This window comes from Hippopotamus amphibius, chromosome 9 (assembly GCF_030028045.1).
Source record: "Hippopotamus amphibius kiboko isolate mHipAmp2 chromosome 9, mHipAmp2.hap2, whole genome shotgun sequence".
Classification (NCBI taxonomy): Eukaryota; Metazoa; Chordata; class Mammalia; order Artiodactyla; family Hippopotamidae; genus Hippopotamus; species Hippopotamus amphibius.
Window position 1 is genome coordinate 69,764,647 of NC_080194.1, and position 18,742 is coordinate 69,783,388.

The following is an 18,742-nucleotide window of genomic DNA, read 5'->3' on the forward strand; positions in this document are numbered from 1 at the left end:
CAATGTTTTTCTAATTCTTTTGAGATGCTTATTTTTCATTGAATTACATCAATAAATTTTCTGACAGAAATATTCTGAGAGTTGTATGTGTTTACTTCTATATTTTTGTTTTCATTTTGTTTATTAGTTTTTGTAATAGCTATTTTGAAAACTAAGTTTTTTCTTCTTTATTTTCATCAAAAGGGGAAGAAGGCTATCATGATAGTGTGGATTTTATCTTCTGTCACTCAAATTTATGCTCATCTCCAGCACCGGCAACCACTTTCTTGAGTGGTTTAAGATCTTTGGACATTATTGTCCACTTCTATAGAAATCAGGGTAGAGATGAGAGTTAGGAATAAAATTCTTTGATGCCTTGACTCATCAGCTCTTGAGAAGATTACGTAAGATATTCAATCAGGATTTCTCTTCTGGTCTTTCCATCTTTGTTTCCCAATAAAATCTATCCCTATATCCTAAACTCTTTCCTCAAAGCTCATCCTCCAGATATACTTTCAAGTTCTTGTGTGCCTCCAGGTTTTTGCATTACATATATATATATATATATATATATATATATATATATATGTATATATACCTTCTGTGTTGCACAACCTTCATGTTTCAGTTAGTTATTTGAGTAACCATGACTGTTTTTACCTCTTTCTAGATTAAAAATAATTGAAATATATTGGAACGACATTGTGTAACTCATAGCATAGACAAAACTAGAGTAATGCCGTGAATCTGGACAACAGGCAACCCTTGACCATCTTATCTATCTTATCTAAATTACACATAACAAATCTACCTCAGTGCCCAATTCAGCAGCACATACACTAAAATTGGAATAATAGGGAAGGTTAGGACAATCCCTGGCAAAGATGATATGCAAACTTGTGAAGTGTCCTGTATTTTTCTATATCATATACTTCAAAATTGCTAAGAAACTAGATCTTAAATATTCTCACCACAAAAAGGAAATAAATGATAATTATCTGATATGATAGCAGTATTAGCTAACGTTATGTGGTGGTAATCATATTGCACTATATAAACATATCAAATCACCATCTTGTACACCTTAAACTTACCCAATGTTGTATATCAATTATGTTTCAATATAATTTTTTTAGTTGAATAATATTTACTCTAAATGGTGTCTCCATCACTTTGTTACTCTGCTTAAGATTCAAAATACCTACAGAAGGATTGCAGTTGGCCTTGATTATATCAGGTCCTTTAGCACCCTTTGGTGGAGTCTGGTCACCTTGACTTGTTATCCCACCAAGACTATTCACAAAGGTGGAGAGACCATTTTCTAAAGAAAAATGTTTATTGTCAAATAAGGAATGGGTTCTGGCAACCTCCCCTCCTCATAAGAAATTTCCACTGCATTGCCCCATTGTTTCACGAGCCCATATTTATTAGGGGGCTAGGAGGCATAGTCTCACAGAAGAATGGATTGAATGTCCTCTTTCCACATCCCCACAGCACCTTGTTTCTTTTTTGTGTCAACACAGACATACCCCAGTATTGTATTTTCTTTTATCACTACAAAGGGTAAGATATTTGAGAGCAGACACTTAAACCTTAATCCTGATTTTACTACATAGCACTTGGCATAGTTATTGATTTTGTAAAGGAAGAAAAGGAAAGAAAGAAGGAAAGAAGAGAAGGAAGGAAGGACAGAATGAAGAAAGGAAAATAAAAGAGAAAGGGGATAAGGAAAAAAGAGCGTGAAGGAAGGGAGGAAGAAAGGAATCTAGAAGAGAATAAAAGACAACTCTGTATGATAGAGAATGCTCTGAGTGCTAACCATGCAAGGAACTAGGCTACCCTGAAGGTGATACATTCTTAACCATGGAAGGTTCTTAGTTACCAGCCAGATGAACATGTAACTCAGAGTCTATAGAAGGAATTGAAGCTTTGAAAGGAAACTGAACTATTGGTAGATGACTTTTAAGTTCCCTTTCAGCTGTGAGCCTCTATGATTCCTTGATATACGATCTTAAACGATGAATTGTGGGGGAGGGCAGCAGGACTAGATCCATATGAAGGTAAGAACTATGGTTAAAGCACATGTATCCCCGTGGTTCAATTCCATCAATACCTATGAAGGAACAAACACGCTTCTTTCCAGTGTTTTGTCTTGAGAGCAGTTTGACACATTTCTATTCATCAGTGCACTAAACACATTAGGAAGCTTCTGCAATAAGATAGCCTTGTGATTTTTGGATGTGCATCTCAAGCCTTAAAAAGATAAGAGAATATGTATGTCTAACTCAAAGTCCCTCAGACCTCCTGGGATCTTAGTTATCAAACCCTTAATATTTGGGTTTGTTTTGCCAATGGCAAAGCACTACTTCTATTTCTAAAGGGAGGCTGCAAAATTCTGATGGCCTTTTGCAAAGGGATAGATTTTAAAAACTTTTTTGTTTGCTTTTTAATGTAAATAAGTTAGGACTTGGCAGATTTGTTTTTTCTTTTGAACCAGACATGAAAATAATACTTGCTGGTATAGGACTATATCAAAAAGCATTTCAGTTCACTTTAAATGCAAAACTTTAAAATCAGGAATTGAAATCTTTCTTCAAATGCCAAATTGCCTAGAAGTTTCCAGCCTTTGGCTTGCTCAGATATATAAAACCCTCATCATATATGACAGAAATGAGCTATTATCAAGCATAAAACAAGCTGTTTACCCGTTATAAAAAAAAAAAGAGTATCACTACAGAATGACTGTGTGAAATTGAAAAGATTAAGAACAAAATCCCACAAGGTAGCAAGACACAAGTTATAATTTTAACCATTTCTCTTTGTTAGATAACACATCCTAGTTAACATTCACAAATACTTGGAGTGTCATCAGTATTCTAAGCACAAGCATTTTAGATGTGTCTATATTTCCAATAGATAGGCAAACAGTCAAAAATTGAGATGTATAGATGTAAAACCACAGCACAGAGCAGGGATGGAGTATGGAATTTCTAATTAGGAAGGCATAGAGGAAGCTGCATCTGAAAGGCACAGCACTTTGTATTAATATCTTAGTTCTTTTGTGTGGCTTGAAGAGGAAGTGGCAGGACTCTGACAAAGGCTAAAGCCATAGTCCCCACTCCCAAATCAAGCCCTGGTTAGCTGTTGTCAGAAATATTAAATAAATAAATTTCCTAAAGTTACTAGGTGTAATAGAGTGTATGTTTCTGTGTGTGTTTGTGTGTGTGTAGGTATAGGGGGAAGTATGATTATATCCAGATAGCATTTTACAAAGTAATTTCATGTTTATTCTCTTAGCTAATCTCAAAACTTACCCTGGGAAATCAGGAGGACCTATTTGATAGATAAATATGAAGGGATATATTTTCACTGCAGCAAAAAGACACATCCAAGGTGATCTGCCTAGTTTTTAGCACAGATCAAACAGAAAACCACTTTTTCCATCCACAAACTTGTCACTGAGCCTGTCTTTCATGTCTATACTACCTTACAGAGGTGTTAAAAGACTACATGAAAACACCTGTAAATGTGTGGCATATTCTAAGTGCTTAAAACAGTGTCTATTGAAATATTGTTCTTTTTAGGCTCTCTCCAATATACCAGATTGCATTTTCTAGAATGAATGAGGTTTCTGTGTTATCTCACTTATTGGATCCATGTAGACAATCACTTTGAATGCACTATACCTACTTAGTACTTGACAACGTCCATTAAGTCTTTGTTCCAGAGTTGCCCTGTACTGTTGCCACTATTGCCACTAGTACAACTCAGCTGTTCTGCTTGCAGAGGGAAAAATATCCCCACAAATACACTATGCATATGAACAAACAAATGATGGAGAGGAAGTAAGAGTGCACAGAAGACAGACGATCACTGCCCTTTGGTCATTTTTCTCTGTCTGACCGGGTAGTTTTGACTGCCCAGTGACTGTGCATACTTCCTTTAAAAGTGAACAAAGGCATGAGGTAGAAGTTGGGGGGGGGAGTTAAATGTCTATGGGAGATTTGCATGATTAGTTAGATTTGGTATTTCAGCTGCTGCTGAATCTAATTCTCTCTAGAATTGGCCACATATCCTGGTTTTTCAGTGCTGAGAGGTTACCTAGGATGTGACACTTTCAGTGCTAAAAATGGAAAAGTCCCAGGCAGACTGGGGCCAGTATTCATCCTCTGCCTGGCTCAGATTATTAAAACCTATAATCTGATGCTTCAGGCCCCATTGGGAAGCTCTTCACCTGCCTCTGCTGGGCAGCCACATCCCAGCCTTCTAGAAGCCCAACACAGGACTCATCTGCATAACACAATTGGTTCCCAAGTTACATTCTTCTTACTCATATGCCCACATAATTTGCATGGAAAAAAAAGAGTTAATGAATAGATATTTATAATCACATTTAAATGTTTCTCCCATATTTTTCCTTAAACTTTGTCACCTGCTACCACTTGTCTGCTAGCAAAAAACAAAAGGAATCAAAAAGAGCAAACAAATGTTAATGAGAAAACTCAGAAACAGCTGAGAGGCTTAGTTTTCAACAGCTTTCTTTTTCCACAAATATGTGGACACAGAGTTTTGATTTTCTCCTGCATATTTATAACATGGTGATATTTTTCTGATAGTAAACCTTTTCCTACGTATTATGGTTGATTGAAAAGTAAAAGCTAAAAATAATGCTAAAAAAATACTAAGATTTATTGAGTACCTACTATGCGCTAGGCACTAGACTGCATTTTAATCAGATTAATTTGTTTACTCTTTACATGGACTTTATGAATTAGGTATTACATCCATTTTATTAATTGAACAAAATGAGGTCCAGAGAGGTGAAATAACTTACTCAAGTTTAACCAAACAGCTAGTAAAATATAAAGAGCTGTATTTTTGAGCCTAGGGCTCAGAGGTGCAGCTCGAGTGCAGTACATTTCCTAGGTGATTACTTTAGCATCATCATCTTTAGGCCCTTGGTGTCTTGCACAACCATGAGGATTCATGGACTGGAAAACACTGCCTCTAACCTTTCCATACCTTCAGGCTTTGAAAACGTTGAGCATTTTTCCCTGTGTGCCTGGAAACTCTCAGAAGAGACAGGTGAAAGGCTAAAGGTTCTCTATCTTTTCATTCTGCATATTTCTTGGAAAATGAAAGTCTTAAGGAAGCCTAAAATATGCAATGAGAGTCAACTTATAAAAGATGTCTCTTCTGGGAAATTGCCTGTACCCCTGCTGAAGGGACCAATGTAAAAGGAATATAATCATCAGAATAGACAGCCCTAGGCTTAAATCTAGATGATAACTCTTTTGAGGCCATCTCAACCTAGAGAAGTTACTAGCCTCAACAAATCTCAATTTTCTCATTTTTTTCCCTTTTCTATGGCTTATTTTTGTATCTACTGTTTTATTTACTTTTTTATTTTTAAAATTTTTTTAAGAACTTTCATTGAGATACAGTTAACATACAACAAACCGCGTATATTTAGAGTGTACAATTTGGTATCCCAATCTCCCAATTCATTCCCCCCCAACCCTCCCTGCTTTCCCTACTTGGTGCCCATATATTTGTTCTCTACATCTCTGTCTCTATTTCTGCCTTGCAAACCAGTTGATTTGTACCATTTTTCTATATTCCGCACATATGTGTTAATATACGAGATTTGTTTTTCTGTCTCAATTCACTCTGTATGACTGTCTCTAGCTCCATCCATGTCTCTACAAATGTCCCACTTTCATTGCTTTTTAGAGCTGAGTAATATTCCACTGTATATATGTACCACATCTTCTTTATCTATTCATCTGTTGATGGACATTTAGGTTGCTTCCATGTCCTGGCTACTGTAAATACTGCTGCAGTGAACATTTGGGTCCATGTGTCTTTTTGAATTATGATGTTCTCTGGCTATATGCCCAGCAGTGGGATTGTTGGGTCATATGGTAACTCTATTTTTAGTTTTTTAAGGAACCTCCATACTGTTATTTATAGTGATTGTATCAATTTACATTCCCACCAACACGGTAACAGAGTTCCCTTTTCTCCACACGCTTTCCAGCATTTACTGTTTGTAGATTTTCTGATGATGCCCATTCTGACTGGTGTGAGGTGATACCTCATTGTAGTTTTGATTTGCATTTCTCTAATAATTAGTGATGTTGAGCAGCTTTTCATGTGCCTCCTGGCCATCCATATGTCTTCTTTGGAGAAATGCCTATTTAGGTCTTCTGCCCATTTTTTGATTGGGTTGTTTGCTTTTTTTGATATTAAGCTGGATGAACTGTTTATATATTTTCTAGATTAATCCTTTGTCTGTTGATTCATTTGCAAGTATTTTCTTCCATTTTAAGGGTTGTCTTTTTGTCTTGTTTATAGTTTCCTTTGCTGTGCAGAAGCTTTGAAGTTTCATTAGGTCCCACTTTTCTATTTTTGTTTTTATTTCCATTACTCTAGGGGGTGGATCAAAAAAGATCTTGCTGTTATTTACGTCAAAGAGTGTTCTTCCTGTTTTCCTCTAGGAGTTTTATAGTGTCTGGCCTTACATTTAGGTCTTTAATCCATTTTATTTTTGTGTATGGTGTTAGGGAGTGTTCTAATTTCATTCTTTTCCATGTAGCTGTCCAGTTTTCCCAGCACCACTTATTGAAGAGGCTGTCTTTTCTCTATTGTATATCCTCGGCTCCTTTGTCATACGTGAGTTGACCATAGTTTACCTCTGGGCTTTCTATCCTGTTCCATTGATCTAAATTTCTGTTTTTGTGCCACTACCATACTGTCTTGATCACTGTAGCCTTGTAGTATAGTTTGAAGTCAGGAAGCCTGATTCCACCAACTCTGTCTTTCCTTCCAAGATTGTTTTGGCTATTGGGGGTCTTTTGCGTTTCCATTCAAATAGTAAAATTTCTTGTTCTAGTTCTGTGAAAAATGCCATTGGTAATTTGATAGGGATTGCACTGAATCTGTAAATTGCTTTGTGTAGTATAGTCATTTTCACAATGTTGATTCTTCCAATCCAAGAACATGGTATATTTCTCCATCTGTGTCATCTTTGATTTCTTTCATTAGATTCTTATAGTTTTCTGAATACGGGTCTCTTACCTCCTTAGTTAGGTTTATTCCTAGGTATTTTATTCTTTTTGTTGCAATGGTGAGTGGGATTGTTTCCTTCATTTCTCTTTCTGAAATTTCATTGTTAGTGCATAGAAATGCAAGAGATTTCTGTGTGTTAATTTTGTATCCTGCAACTTTACCAAATTCATTGATTAGCTCAAGTAGTTTTCTGGGGGCATCTTTAGGATTTTCTATGTATAGTATCATGTCATCTGTAAACAGTGACAGTTTTACTTCTTCTTTTCCAGTTTGGATTCCTTTGATTTCTTTTTCTTCTCTGATTGCTGTGGCAAGGACTTCCAAAACTATGTTGAATAGTAGTGATGAGAGTGGACATCCTTGTCTTATTCCTGATTTTAGAGGGAATGCTTTCAGTTTTTCCCCATTGAGAAGGATACTTGCTGTGGGTTTGTTATATATGGCCTTTATTATGTTGAGGCAGGTTGCCTCTATGACCACCTTCTAGAGAGTTTTTATCATAAATGGGTGTTGAATTTTGTCAAAAGCTTTTTCTGCATCTATTGAGATGATCATGTGGTTTTTATCCTTCAATTTGTTAATATGGTGTGTCACATTGATTGATTTGCATATATTGAAGAATCCTTGCATTCCAGGGATAAACCCCACTTGATCATGTTGTGTGATCCTTTTAATCTGCTGTTGGATTCTGTTGGCTAGTATTTTGTTGAGGATTTTTGCATCTAAATTCTTCAGTGATATTGGTCTGTAATTTACTTTTTTTGTAGTATCTATGTCTTGTTTTGGTATCAGGGTGATGGTGGCCTCATAAAATGAGTTTGGGAGTGTTCTTTCCTCTGAAATTTTTTGGAAAAATTTGAGAAGGATGGGTTTGAGCTCGTCTCTAAATGTTTGATAAAATTCACCTGTGAATCCATCTGGTCCTGGGCTTTTGTTTGTTGGAAGATTTTTAATCACAGTTTCAATTTCATTACTTGTGATTGGTCTGTTCATATTTTCTATATCTTCCTGATTCAGTTTTGGAAGGTTATACCTTTCTAAGACTCTGTCCATTTCTTTCAGATTGTCCATTTTATTGGCATATAGTTGCTTGTAGTAGTCTCTTATGGTGCTTTTCATTTCTGTGGTGTCTGTTGTAACTTCTCCTGTTTCATTTCTAATTTTATTGATTTGAGTCCTCTCCCTCTTTTTCTTGATGAGTCTTGCTGGAGGTTTATTGATTTTGTTTATCTTCTCGAAGAACCAGCTTTTAGTTTTACTGATTTTTGCTATTGTTTTCTTTGTTTCTTTTTCATTTTTTTATGCTCTGATATTTTTGATTTCTCTCCGTCTAGTAACTTTGGGTTTTGTTTGCTCTTCTTTCTCTAGTTTCTTCAGGTGTAAAGTTAGATTGTTAATTTGGCAATTTTCTTGTTTCTTGAGGTAGGATTGTATTGCTATAAACTTCCCTCTTAGAACTGACTCTGCTGCATCACATAGGTTTTGGATCATTGTGTTTTCATTGTCATTTGTCTCTAGGCATTTTTTAATTTCCTCTTTGATTTCTTCAGTGATCCTTTGGTTATTCAGTAGAATATTGATTAGCCTCCATGTGTTTGTGTTTTTACAGGGTGTTTTTTCTGTAATTGATTTCTAATCTCATAGCATTGTGGCCGGAAAAGATGCTTGATATGATTTCACTTTTCTTGAATTCATCAAGGCTTGATTTATGACCCAAAATGTGATCTATCCTGGAGAATGCTCCATGCGCATGAGAAGAATGTGTAATCTGCAGTTTTTGGATGTAATGTCCTCTAGATATCTACTAAATCAAGCTGATTTACTGTCATTTAAAGCTTGTGTTTCCTTATTAATTTTCTATGTGGGTGATCTGTCCATTGGTGTAAGTGGGGTGTTAAAGTCCCCCACTATTATTGTGTTACTGTTGATTTCCTCTTTCATAGTTGTTAGCATTTGCCTTAGGTATTGAGGTGCTCCTATATTGGGTGCATATATATTTATAGTTGTTATCTCCTCTTCTTGGATTGATCCCTCGATCTTTATGTAGTGTCCTTTCCTGTCTCTGGTAACATTTTTTATTTTAAAATCTATTTTATCTGATATGAGTATTGCTACTCCAGCTTTCTTTCGATTTCCATTTGCATGGAATATCTTTTTCCACCCCTTCACTTTCAGTCTGTATGTGTCCCTCGGCCTGAAGTGGGTCTCTTGGAGACAGCATATATATGGGTCTTGTTTTTGGATCCATTCCGCCAGTCTGTGTCTTTTGGTTGGGGCATTTAGTCCATTTACATTCAAGGTGATTATTGATATGTATGTTCCTATGACAATTTTCTTAATTGTTTTGTTTTTGTTTCTGTAGGTCCTTTTCTTCTCTTATGTGTCCTGCCTAGAGAAGTTCCTTTAGCATTTGCTGCAGGGCTGGTTTGGTGGTGCTGAATTCTCTTAGCTGTTGCTTGTCTGTAAAGCTTTTGATTTCTCCCTCGAATCTGAATGAGATCCTTGCTGGGTAGAGTATTCTTGGTTGTAGGTTCTTCCCTGTCATCACTTGAAATATATCGTGCCACTCCTTTGTGGTTTGCAGATTTTCTGCTGAGAAATCAGCTGTTAACTTTATGGGAGTTCCCTTGTATGTTGTCATTTTTCCCTTGTTGCTTTTAATAAGTTTTCTCTGCCTTTAATTTTTGTCACTTTGACTACTATATGTCTTGGCATGTTTCTCCTTGGGTTTCTCCTGCCTGGGACTCTCTGTGCTTCCTGGACTTGGGTAGCTATTTCCTTTCCCATGTTAGGGAAGTTTTCAACTATAATGTCTTTCAATATTTTCTCAGGCCCTTTCTCTCTCTCTTCTCCTTCTGGAACCCCTATGATGTGAATGTTGGTGTGTTTAATGATGTCCCAGAGGTCTTTTAGGCTGTCTTCAGTTCTTTTCATTCTTTTTTCTTTATTCTTTTCCACATCAGTGATTATTACCATTCTGTCTTCCAGGTCACTTATTTACCCTTCTACCTCTGTTAATCTGCTATTGGTTCCTTCTAGTGTATTTTTCGTTTCAGTTATTGTGTTGCATATTTCTGTTTGTTTGCTCTTTAATTCTTCTAGGTCTTTGGTAAACTTTTCTATCTTTGCATCCTATCTTTTTTCAAAGTCCTAGATCACCTTCACCATCATTATTCTGAATTTTTTTTCTGTAAGTGTGTCTATCTCCTCTTCATTTAGTTGTTTTTCTGGGATTTTATCTTGTCCCTTCATCTGGTACAAAATCTTCTGCCTTTTCATTTTTTATATCTTTCTGTGGCTGTGGTTTTCAGTTCCACAAGACAAAATACTGCTGATACTGCTTGATACTGCTGTCTGCCCTCTTGTGGAGGAAGCTATCTAGGAAGCTTGAGCATGCTTCCTGATGGGAGGGACTGATGGTGGGTAGAGCTGGGTGGGTGGAGCTCAGTAAAACTTTAATCTGATTTGGTGTGTGGAGTTCCATAAAACTTGAATCTGCTTATCTGCCAATGGGTAGGGCTGTGTTCCCACCCTGTTTGTTGTTTGGCCTGAGGCTCCCTGGCACTGGAGCTTATAGGCTCTTTGGTGGGACTAATGGCAGACTCTGGGAGGGCTCACACTAATGAGCACTTCCTAGAACTGCTGCTGCCAGTGTTCCTGTCTCCTCAGTGAGCTACAGCTGCTCCCCAACTCTGCAGGCAACCCTCCAACACCAGCAGGTAGGTCTGGTTCAGTCTCCTATGGGGTCACTGCTCCTTCTGCCTGGGTCCTGGTGAGCACACTATTTTTTGTGTGCCCTCCAAGAGTGGAGTCTCTGTTTCCCCCAGTTTTATGAAGGTCCTGCAATCAAATCCCGCTGGTTTCCAAAGTCTGATTCTCTGGGGATTCCTCCTCCCGTTGCTGGATCCCCAGGTTGGGAACCCTATGTGGGGCTCAGAACTCTCACATTAGTAGGTGGACTTCTGTGATATAACTGTTCTCCAATTTGTGAGTTACCAACCCAGCATTTATGGTATTTGATTTTAATGTGACTGCACCCCTCCTACCATCTCATTGCAGCTTCTCCTTTGTCTCTGGTTGTGGTGTGTCTTTTTCGATGAGTTCCAGTGTCTTTCTGTCCAATGATTGTTCAGCAGTAAGTTGTAATTCTGGTGCTCTTGCCAGAGAAAGTGAGCACACATCCTCCTACTTCACCATCTTGAGCCATATCCCTCAGTTTTCTCATTTTTAAAATTGGGAGCACAATATGTACCACTGCCTCTCTCCTGATGTTGAGGCCTCCACTTTTCATCTCGTGGTTTTGCACCCTAATTGGTTACTACTCTATAATCAAGCCTGGTGCAAATTATTTCTTACTCTTGAAGAAGGCTTCTGTCCTGAGTCTTTCTGTATATTCTCTATCTTTCCAAGAAAATGAATGGGGACACAACATTTAGTAAAATTATGATACGATATACATATGTACAACATTTGATATATATATATCAGATGTTGCAGAAGAACTTTATTATTTTATGAAGTCCTTCTATCACTCACAATATGCATTGAGTTTTATGTAAAGAAGTCCAACTACAGTGGTTTAGCCAGGTGGCAATTTTAATTGTCTCCTGCAACAAGATGCCTTCCAGGACTCGTATTTATATGCTTCATTGGCATTGTGGACAGTCAGTCTCCATTGTTGCCTCCATGTTCCAAACAAGAAGAAAGAGAAGATCAAGAGCAAAGTGTGAATACCCACTGAGCCTGTCTGCATTTGAAAAGTTTTCTCCAAGTCTCCAAGGAGTGACTTTCATTTTTATCTCATCATTAAGAACTGTGTCACAAACTACAAAGGAGGCTGGGGCATCCGGTAGTTTTGGCTGGGCGTATTGCACCCTGAACTTAATTACGGGTTTGTTAGCAAGAAAAAAGATGAAAGTAGATATTGAGGAAGCTACCAGAAATGTCTATAGCTGTATGACCCAAATTCAGTGAGCATGCAGTGATTTAAATTATCTGTTTTTACCTGTTTCATAGAGATGAAGAAGCTACACCCAGGTTACATGTCACAGCTCACCTCTGTCTACATTTTTTCACTCTGTTACGTCTTTCTTCAGGGACTTTGCCCCTAACAAGTCTTGTCCTTCCTGAAGAAGTTGGAAGGGAGAAGGATTTTCCCTTTTTCTTGCCTGAACATCATGGAAGATTTGGAAATACAATTTTTCTATGTATCTTATATGTTCTAGACATCATTCCAGGTAGTTGTTTTCTTTGCCAAGGATTCTGTGTTCAGAAGAGCTAAACAGTTCTTTCATGGCCCCATAGCTGATAAGCAGAAGACCTGGGGTTCAACAGCAGGTGGGTCAAATCCTTTCTCTTTTCATCACATAGTGTAACCAACCAAAACTATTTAAAATTTATTTGAAACAATCTCAAAGATGGAACCACCTTCAAGATCTACAGTAGAGGAATGTCAGACAGTGACCTCATGTCCAGTTCAGGTATGGATTATTTTCAATGTGGCCCTAAGTCAGAGCAGGAATCTGAGACAGAGTAAAAGCTTTTCTCTTTTCTCCCTTTTATACTTTCTAGTGTTGTAGAAGCCCAATAATAAAAATCCTAATCCTAATGTAGGTCTTAATACATTTCATGCATATTACCTCCTTTTGGTTCTTCCAACAACCCTGAACAGTGGGCGAGCAGGGACTTAACTCCTGTGTCTGAATGAAGTGGCTATTCAGAGTGTTTAATGCAAAAATAACAGTTGAGAGCACAACCTTGAACCTATGCTTTTGAATATTAACTTTTATGTTTCTTCCGTAAACTCAGTCTCCCAGATCCTTCATAAAGGAGCTTTCAGGTAGAATATAAAGTGAAGTTTCACTTTGTGAAATCATATTTTTACTAAGCAGTATCTAAATTAATATCTAATTTTTTTTGCCAATCTTATGTTTGGACTTATTCAAAACACTGAGATTTTTTTTTCCTTAAAAAAAATATTAGTTTCAACTTATTAAGGAAAAAACAATTATGCACTAATGGATCACTTGACATTTTTTAGATGAATCTTTTGCTGAAATGAGCATCATTATATTAAAATAGGTAATTAATAGCTAATTGGGATTCACATCAAATATTTTTTTAAATGTGCAACATATTGAAAATGAAGTCTAATGGCTTAGTCATCATTCTTGTCGCTAGCATTATTGACAGAGATTTGTTGAGTGCCTACTATGAACAAGACCTTGGAGCACATCCTGAATACAACAATGTATGTGTCTACTAGATTGCAAATTTCCTTGACTGTCATGTGGAACATAGTGCCTTGCACATAGCATGAGTTCAAATATTTATTGAACTGACAAACAAATAAAGGAAGGAAGAAAGGAAGGATATACTCCATTTGGGAAAGAAGGTCTTCCTTTCTTTCCTAATGTGTATAGTTAGAATACCTTGACAAAAATGTTGCCTAACAAGAGACTTTATCCCTCTCCTCTGAGCCTAACAGAATGTACAGCACTTGGTTTATACTCAATAAATCATTGCTGGATGAATAAATGGATGATAAATACATGTTTCTATATGATTGAATGTCCTCATTTGTCTCTTTCCTGCCCAGGTCCCTTGCTCTCAGAAGAACGCTTCTGTATCTTGCTACATGTGATTGGTTAAAAGATATTGAGATTAGCCCTTCTGAGAGTGACTTCCTTCCAAAACTCCAATCTTGCTTTTAATCCAGCCAACCCACCTGGGCAAGGGAATTGGAAGGTAGATAGCATTGTAAGGAAGAATGGGTGTGTTGAAAGGATGGCCATCCCGTTCTTCTGCAGACTTTCTGATCCCTCCCTCTTCCTCAACACACTTCTCTCCCCACCAAAAGCCTTTTTGTCCCTCCCTAATTAGTTTTAGATAAGAAATGTAGATATAGCCCTTTGTGGTCTTTAATAAATTAATCCTTCATGAAATATCTTACTGTGGCATAAAAACAAAAGGTTGCAAGCTGATTACCATCTTCATTATTAGAATCCAGAAATGGAAAAATGGCTTCTCCTGGGATTCCTTTGCTGCCTTTGTCCAGGGCTAGATTTCAGAGCAGGAGATTGTTGGCACAGTGATATATTTCAGTGCTAAAGGAGGTAATGAACAGTATCAGGTGATTAGGATACAAACTGCAGATGACAGAGAGGAATTTAGTAGAAACTTTTACTTCTCCTACCTCTTCAGAAAAGTGAGCTATTAAACTGCTCTGGGACACTTCAAGTACAATCAAGGATGCCTTAATTTGAGCCTGAGACCTGACAGAAGTAAATCACTGTGAATAAATAAAGACACGTGGATTATCCAAAGATGGATCATCAAAGCAAAAGTACAAAGGATCTTAGGAAGCACAGATGTCATCCTCTTCGGAGACTCACTCAAACCACACACAATTAAGAAGATATATACACACAAGCACACACACACGGGGGGGGGTGTGCACGCACACGCATGCATAGGTATATATGCAATCATCATTCCTTACAATAATCATATAAGGGAGACACTACAGTACTTACCATATTTCTTCAGTTCTAAGATGTATGTCTTTTCATACTTTCACATCTTTGAATTTGGAATAGATCTTAAAATCTCTTAAAATCTCTGTGGGCTGTTATTAAAGTTTTTCTAGAGAAGTCAGCTTCCACTAGTCACACGGTGGGGGGTGGCACACTGTCCACGTAAGCCCACTTTAAATTTTCTGCTCAAGAATGTTTTGCTTTTTGTTGGGGATGGGAGGTTATACACTGGGTTTACAGTGTGAATCCAGAAGGCACGATGGCCTGAACACTTGTGGTTTAAGTTCTTAAGGAAGATACCCTCTTTACCCCCAAGACTGAGGCATGCACACTTCCTAGTTGTCTCATTGTTTCACTTACCTGGAAGGCAGAGCCATTTGGTATCTCAGATTTACGTGGGGGTCTTCTATCAAATGCCTTAGGTAGAATATTTTTCTTTCTTAGTGGGATATAAAATAACTGCATGCCAGAGACTAGGCAGAGCAGCATTATTACTACCCTATATCCGTGAGGAAACTGAAAGTTAGAGAAGTTAAGTAACTTTCACAATATCACGTTGAAAAGTATACTTGGGATTTCAACCCATTTCTTCTTAATTCAATATTCTTTCTGGTGTATCACTTTTTACCAAAAAACAACTGTGTGACATTGGTAAAACCATTCCACCCTCCGAGCATTGATTTTCTCATGTAAGAAATGAGAATGGATTGAGTAGAAGAATTTTAAAAGGAAGTAACATGTTGCTTACATTTGTCTAATGCAATGCTTATGCTTTTTAAATCATCTAGCAATTAAATTAACTCTAACAGGTAGGTTTCATTTAATCTACTTTTACCGATGATGAAAATAAGACAGACAGGTGGAGAAACATGTCCAAGATCATGCAGAGTTAGTGGCAGAGCTGAGAGTTGAACCCCAGTAAGCCTGACTCATGAGCCTTGCTGAGTCATACTTTTTCTCAGAACTCATGGTCCAACACTCTTCCCTAAGAAACATAACTGCTTCCTGCAAAGTTTGATTGCCACAGTGGTATTACTGAGAGGTGCCCTTGTGGCACATTATCGTCCTTTTTGTAAGTGACTCACTGGCTATTAGGGGCTCCCTTTGTGCTCTAGCTAGATTTGGCTCCACAGGCAGAGACTAAGCAGAGGGACTGGAGAATCCAAAGGAAGACAGATGGTGTGGTAGCTCCCAGCAGCCTGCTGCTGTCATCACAGGCTTTCTCCTCTCTTCTGTACCATAAATCTAGGCTGCTACTGCACAGGACCAGGATCTAAGGTCCTAAAGTCTGGGAACTGTTTGAGTTCTTAGTTTCTGCCTCTTATAGATGTCTACAACTTTGAGAGATGCTCTCCAGATTTTTCTTTTATGAGAAAATGTTTTTTCTAAGAGCTAGAAGATGCCATCTGTGCTGACATTTCATGTCCTGCTCAAGAAATAAGTTGATGCATACAACCATCCTTATTCATGTATGTGCTCTCCCCTTGGCCAGTCCTATTGGAAATGCAGAGCTCAAAAATGAAGCCCAAAACTAGGGGCATGAGGCGGGAGGTTCCAAGGGGCACCTAGCTAAGTTCATTGTCTGTGAACGTGGATCCTTCTTTCAGAGACATTTACATGAACCAAGTTTATGGGGATTTTTGTAGGGGAGCAAAACTTGCTACTTCAAAATCTCTTTGGCATGAAGATTATTTTGAGCTGAAGACAATCAGGGCCAAAAAGACTCAGGAAGAAAGTTTGACCTTCCCCCTAACTGCCTGAAGAATTTACGTAGAGGGTCTGTTAAAAGGAATAGAGCTATCACTAGATGTATCTTCAAGGAGTATGGGCTGGATGTGGTGGGGGAAATTATTAGAGATCAGAGTCCACTCTGCATCCCATTGTCTTTGCATGAGCCAGCAAACATTTCTTTACCAAATATTTGCTTTTTCATCTCCATGTCAATTGTCTTCCTCCCCTTGGAAGTCTCAAATCCCCACTCCCATCATCCTCTTTTGTCATCAGCTGAAGATGATATTTAAATGAAGGTTTTGACTATTTTGACAAATTACTCAGTTTTCCTGGATCTCTCCCACATACACATGTTACTAAACCTCATTTGATGTTCTCCTGTTAACCTGTCTCATATCAATTTAATTCTTAGACCAGCCAGAAGAACCTAGAAGGGTAGAGAAATTTTTTTCCTCCCCAACAATGTTTAAGATCAGAATAAAAATGCATTAACTCTCAATGACAGATACAGGTACCAGAAATTCAAATCAGCATGAATCAGGCCACAAACTCATCTTTCATTGTGAACTGCTGCTGTACAAAGTAGTTAATAGAAGGATGGTTGGTGAAAAAGAACAGAATGAGGATCATCAGGAGTGTGAGTCATATTCATAAGACTTAAGAATCTTAATTCTGTTCTTTACCAAAGCAAATTTGTGTCCATTCACCCATCGCACAGGGAAGGCCAAACCACTGACACTGGGTTTGGTGAGGGGAAGTATAGCGTTTATTGCAAAGTGCCCATTGAGGGGCCAAGCAAGGAGAACAGGCAGCTCATGCTCAAAAGACCTGAACTCCCCGATGGCTTTCAGGGAAGGGTTTTTAAAGGCAAGGTGAGGGAGGGTTGCAGGGTACGTGATCAGCTTGTGGACATTCTTCTGATTGGTTGGTGGTGAGGTAACAGTGTGATATTTCCAGAGTCAACATCATCAACCTTCTTATTCCAACTGGTCTGGGATCCGTGTGCTTGTGGGCAGCATACAGTTAACTTCTCCCACCTGCTGGGGTTTTTAGTATCTGCAAAATAACTCAAGGATATGGCTTAGGATATTCTCCATAGCCCTATTATTTTATTTTGATTGACTATTTTTCTTTGTTCTTGAATTTTTTTACTTCTCTAATAAAATTTGCTCTTCAGAACCCAAAAAAGGCCTAGAAGGCTAAAACTTTTCTACAAACAAGAAGCAAGTGGGACATGGGGGTCTGTCCCCAGGAAGTCCTTGCAGAGTCCTGTTCAGTTTCATTTTTTGCCTGAAGTTCTCTATCCCACTGTAGTCAATTGCTAAAAGTGATTAAAGCATGGCTATTGTTAGATGAGCCAGGATTGGGATCTCTGCTCTGCCACTTCTAGCCATCTGTCATCTTCAGCAAATACTTTATCTTCACTCAGCCTCAGGTTTCCCATGTATAAAATAAAAACACCAGCATTATATACCTCATAGTGTTGTTGTGAGAATTAAAAGTGAAATATGTGAAGAACTTGACACTGTTTTTGTCACACTATTATCCCTTGATTCTTAGATGTCATTGGTTGTGAGTTATTTTCAACATTAATAGCAACTATTCAAGCACAAAGACACAGAATAGAATTCAATATGCATATCAAGGATATAATTGTAATAAACATTCAGTGTATGGAACTCTTGATCTCATGGTCATTGTTATTACTACTGTTGTAAGTGGTGTGGTAATAGGTAATGTTCTTTGGTTGAGACCTCTTCATCCTCCACTGCTCTGGGATGAACACTACCCACCCCTCATCTCATAACAGATCTCTTGTCTGACCGTGCTGTATTCATATGTTATGGACTGCTGTCTCTTCTTCTAAGAACCTACACAAAAATTGCTTGAACAGATGGCAGCAGTTTCTCAAGAAATGTTCTGTTCCCTGAGACATGCTAGCTTTGGGATTATTAGTGAAGTACCCTGTTTTCAGGGAATCTGTTTCCTAGAACCGGCCTTGGTATGGAAAAGTCTCACCTGCTGTGCCCCACTGTGAAATCTCCACTGTCCAAAACCCATTAGGTGGTCACCTTTAGAAAGGTGCTTGCTGCCCATTTGCACAGAATTGCAAATTTGCACAGAATTGCAAATTGCTGCCCATTTGCACACAAATTGCAAAGGCTTAAAACTAATCAGGAATGTGAATTTTATCCAGTGTGCTTAAGGGAATTCCAAATGACAAGTTCTTCAGGGTATTTGTTCTTTAAAAAGTGTATTTTAAAATTCATAAAATTAATATAATCCATTTCAGAAAGTTCACTAGATTAAAAAAAAAAAAAAACCTATATTGTAAATTCCATGACACCTCCTGTTGTCATTTTATATATTTAATTATATCATTTTTCCTAAGTATAACACAGTTAAAATTATAATGTACACATACA

At 37.8% G+C, this 18,742-nt stretch overlaps 1 non-coding gene across 1 annotated transcript; it reads left to right on the top strand.

Moving 5' to 3' along the window:
* Positions 1 to 794: 794 nt before the first annotated feature.
* On the top strand, positions 795 to 898 carry LOC130829534 (U6 spliceosomal RNA). The gene has a single exon (XR_009047561.1). It is a non-coding gene; the product is annotated as a U6 spliceosomal RNA (small nuclear RNA).
* The last annotated feature ends 17,844 nt before the right edge of the window (positions 899 to 18,742 follow it).